The sequence below is a fragment of the Cyphomyrmex costatus genome, unplaced genomic scaffold (assembly GCF_001594065.2).
Source record: "Cyphomyrmex costatus isolate MS0001 unplaced genomic scaffold, Ccosl1.0 scaffold783, whole genome shotgun sequence".
In the NCBI taxonomy this organism is placed as follows: domain Eukaryota; kingdom Metazoa; phylum Arthropoda; class Insecta; order Hymenoptera; family Formicidae; genus Cyphomyrmex; species Cyphomyrmex costatus.
Genome location: NW_017280358.1, coordinates 54,725 through 59,958, shown reverse-complemented (window position 1 = coordinate 59,958; position 5,234 = coordinate 54,725).

Genomic DNA, 5,234 nt, shown 5'->3' with positions numbered 1-5,234 from the left:
AATGAAAGCACTTTTATCATACAATTTAAGTTTTTCCTGTCGATTGAGCGTATGTAGAACTTGGTCGGTTCAGCCGTTATTGAGATCTGATTATCTCGACCCCGAAAATTCTCCGTGTCGCGTAAAGGAGGCACGGCAGTGTCGCGCGCTTGGCTTAGCGCCGAGACACTACCGTGTCTCCAGATATCTATTTTATAATCTTTTTTCCTTCGAGGGCCTTTTTCTAGAAAATGTTAAACAATAGCATATATACCTAATAATTAAGTAATAATATATGGTAAAAATTAAGACCTTTCCGAATGCGAGGATGAATATCTTTTATTTTTCCTTTTCTTTCTTTTGTCTCTTATTCTTAATGAAACTAAAATCCAAGAGTCATAATATATAAAGTTATAAAATATTTTAACCCAATTTAAAATATACAACATTAATATAATTTAGAACATGTCGTTAAATTTCGTCTCGCATAAGAATATTAGTTAAGGAAAATCAAACTTTTAGAAATTATTAAAACTCTCGTCTACTAAGATAAGACTAGACTCGTAGTGTCGGGAGTAGGGCTTACGCGGAGCGCTGCTCCCTTATCGTAAGAAAACAAGCGTGAGCATAGGTTCCACCAAATTCCAAAGAATTCTGATTGGTCCTGAAAGGACACTCCCACGTTCATTTTTTAGTATAAAAGAACTGCGAAAAACAGGAAAATTGTCAGTTGTTAGAAGAAAATTCATTATTATTCCATTAACTAGTCAGTTGTCAGCCAGTCGTCAAAAGAAACTTCACCATTCTTTAGTTGGAACTATCCTCACGCTTCGCATTTTGACGTAGGTTATTTTTCCTTTTGTGTCATTTATTTTTCCTTTTTTGCTTAATAAACAAAATATAAAAGTTACTCAGCCGAAACCGAAATTTCAACTCTGCGTCTCGTTTAGTAGTATATGAATATCCGAGGGGTTGCTAGGACTGTCGCTGCCAATAGTGTGGCCCCCGTCCTAAGCATTTTTTCGGAGCATTCACAAATTATACATAGAGGACTGTGTTGTGACTGTCGCTGCCAATGGCGTGGCCCCAGTCTTAGATATTTTCCTCGAAATTAGACAATTTCTTTCGCGTTGCTTCCATGCCTTCAAAAGGTGGACGAAGACAAAAAGGGAAGAGATTAAGGTTCCAGATCAAAACAGCCTTTAATAAAAATCACGATCCTTTTTCTTATTTCGAGAAACTAGCACGTCTACTAAATCATAATAAGCCATTAGATCCATCTCCCGAACGCGAATATATCCTCAACCCATTAGAAATTAACCTCACCTTTCCCAACTATAAAACCATCCAAAAAGGCGATCCACGCAGGCTCGCCTACAAATTTCGCGAACTCTTTGGGACCGGATTCAAAGTCACCCTTCCTAAAAACTATCCTACTCTTCCTCTTGAACATTCTTAATCGCACATCCTGATCTCCAATCCCAGGGTAAATTGCTTAAATGCATTGACCCAAAAACAGGAGAGAATTTCTAAAACCACAACGTTCCGTAACACTATGATCTAAAAAGGTAGCAGCAAAGTCAAATTTTGTTTATCAACGGAATGTATGTCTCATGAAGGTTTTCAGTGTCTGTTTGCAAATTTAAACTGTTCTTCTGTTTTTTAATGTTAATCATTTCAGACACTATGCGTTTCCTGTAATTAGATTCTTTATCAAGAATTTCTACTTCATTCCATCGAAAGTCATAGCCGTGCTGCAACCTATGTTCGGTAATCACTGAACGAGTTGTCGTGTTACGTTTAATATGGTTACTATGTTCAGATATTCTCGTTTTCAATTGTCTACTTGTTTGGCCGACGTAAGGCGCAACACAATCATTACATGAAATTTTATAAACTACGTTGTTTCTAGAGTCTTTTGAGAGGGAATCTTTTTGTGCTTTAACATATTTACTCATTTTATTCGGGCTACGAAAAGAAACTCTGATATCATTATTATGAAATCTTTTAAATTTTTCCGTGTGACACGGAACAAAAGGTACAGTAAGCCAAGAAACAGACTTTGAATTGTTTTGAGTATTAGTAGGTTGGTCATTGACAATAAATTTATTTTTTAACAAATATTTTAACCGTTGATTAATGGTATTAAAAATGAAATTTAAGGGATAATCATTATCTAGTAGGATATTGTAATGAAGTTAAAATTCTTATAATGAAAACTAATATCTGACAAAAAAAAAGGCTCTGTCGACTAAAGAAAAGACTGTACCTCTTTTCTGAGACAGTGGGTGGTTGGATAGGAAATTCAAAAATCTACCCGAAAAAATAGGCTTATGGAACCAGTCAAAAATTAGTCTATTATCTATATATATTATTAGTCTATTATCTATATATATTAGTCTATTATCTATATATATTAGTCTATTATCTATATATATTAGTCTATTATAAAGTTTTCTTATTTTGATTTCAAATAGAACAGTAGAATTTTTACAGCTGTAATTTTAGACTATATTTATTGAATAATGGATTTAAACACACTGGAATTTTATAGAGCCTACATTTTTCATTACATCTCTGTTAAGATTTATGTAACTTTGAGAAATAACACAGAAAGGAAGATTCTTTTTCAATTTATACACTTTTAATTTTATACTTTTGACTCTTTAATTTATATACACAATTTTACTCGTTAATTTTTATTATATTTAACCCATTAACGCCCACGGGGCCACTTTTTTCACCACTTCTTCAGAGCTCTCTAGATGGGATAAATTTGGACCTTAAAAATTTTTGAACACATGAAACTGATAGATTTTTTATCGATCTTTCCAATGGTGACATCCGAAATTAGAAACAAAAACGAATTATTATTCAAAAATGAGTTTAAGTGTAAAAAATACCGAATTTTTTTTGTTTTTTTTTTTTAAATTGGATTTTTCATCAACTGTCCGTTATGGAATCATCTTGAAACCAATTTAGATGGTGGAGGGAATGTCTGAACTTTAGAAAACTGCATTTGGAAAATTAATTTTGTCACCTGAATGATCCAAAATGGCGTCCGAAACGAGAATTTTCGCTCATTATGTTTAGGTCGTTTTAACTAAAAAACTATAAGCTTTTCGAAAAAAATTATAATTACAAAAAAGCCTTAGAATTCATCAAAGAATGCAATAGAATTTTTTCAGAATTTTTGGAGACAATTTTGAAAATTTTAATTCTCGAATTTTTTCATAAATTTAAAAAAATTCAAAAAAATTCTGAAAAAATTCTAATGCATTCTTTGATGAATTCTAAGCACTTTTTATTGATTGCAATTTTTTGTGAAAGTTGTTAGTTTTTGAGGAAAATAATCTTTAAAAAAAAAATTTTCGTTTCGTGAAAGAGTCCTTTATTTCTTCAATTATTTGTTTTCAAAACCGCAGGTTGTAATAACGCGGATAATACATTGCAATTCTGTTCATTAAGTAAAAATTTACAGTTTCTAGATTAATTGCGTTTCAAGACCGAAAATCCATCGGCGCGCAAATATTTAGGAGGGGGGATATTTCAGATTATTAGAGTTGCGTTGCAAGACCGAAAAATCTTTCGGCGCGCAACAATTAAGAAGAGGGGACATTTAAAAATCAGATTATTTGGGGGGACTATATATAATTAGAACGTTATTTCTCACTTTGGATAAATATTGCGAAGAATATTACTACGTCGACCCGCCATCAGAGGTCTATCGATATTCGCAAATTCTCGCAAGTGCTGAGACACGCGTATATCTCTTTATATAGAATCTCGATTTAATAACTTACACCGGCGTCTAAGGTAGGCTTCCACTACAATATCTTACTGATGAGTCCAGTAGTGGAAGCCGGGACAAAACGCCAAACATTACGTGATATTCCTCGCAATATAGAATATTAGAATATATTATCAGATTTAGATTGACTCTTATTCGCCATTCTCAACGTATTAATTATTGTTTATAAAAAGAGCCCTTTATTTCTTCAATTATTTGTTTATCAAAAAAGTCTAAGAGACAAAAAATGTTCACTTTGACCTAGAGAACCTCTAGTAGAGAGAATCGCCAACTTGGTCACGTGACCAATTACGTGATTGGCTGGAGGAAATGAGCAGATTTGGGCACCTCGACACCAATGCATTATGTCAGAACACATGGCGGCTCCATCATTCGCGATGAAATATTTATGTCTCGATTAAATGGTCCGGGGTCCGGGAACGCCGTCGGGGTATACGAACACGAAGGCTGCCACTGCTGGGGTCAGTCTGCCACTCTCTAAATCTCTTCGTATAAGGTTAGTGATCGTTGATCGATTCTAGACACAAACTTCAATACCTAAATGTACATCTCTTATGTAATAAAAGTTTACTTATGATTTTTGCCAATAAACACTTTAATATTTCGTCAAATTTATAACAAATTTAAATAATATTAAAATATAATTACTAACACGATCAACTAGAGTCGATCAACGATCACTAACCTTATACGACGAGATTTAGAACGTGGCAGACTGACCCCAGCAGAGGCAGCTCTTCGTTTTCGTGTACCACGACGGCGTTCCCGGACGTCGGACCATTTAATCGGGACGTAAATATTTCATCGCGAACGATGAGGCCGCCATGTGTTCTGACGTCATGCATTGGTGTCGAGATGCCCAAATCTGCTCATTTCCTCCAGCCAATCACGTAATTGGTCACGTGACCAAGTTGGCGATTCTCTCTACTAGAGGTTCTCTACTTTGACCCAATTTAGCGTGCAGAATTTTTTCAGAATTTTTGTTCAATGTTTTGATTTTCTAAAATCTAAATCCAACGTTTTAGCGACTGAAAATGGTTAGACTCAATTCCTTATATTATTCTGCAAAAAAGCATGTATATACACTTTCTTTGTTGAAGTGGTCATTAAAAAGTTACAAACAATTTTTTGTTTAGAAAATCTAAACTTTGAACAAAAATTCCGAAAAAATTCCGTACACTAAATTGGGTCAAAGTGAACATTTTTTGTCTCTTAGACTTTTTCGATAAAATCAATAGTTTTCGAGATAAAAAATGTTAGAACTTAAAAAATGACTAAATTTACGATTTTTGTTCTCACGAACTAATTATGCAATCAGCACGAATAAAAAACGAAAATATTCGACCAAACTTAAACTTTAATGAGCAGTAGAGATGGTACACCAATTCAAAACCATGGGGCTCCGAGGGGGGTGCGGGGCGCGGGGGAAAGTACAAGGCGCGGG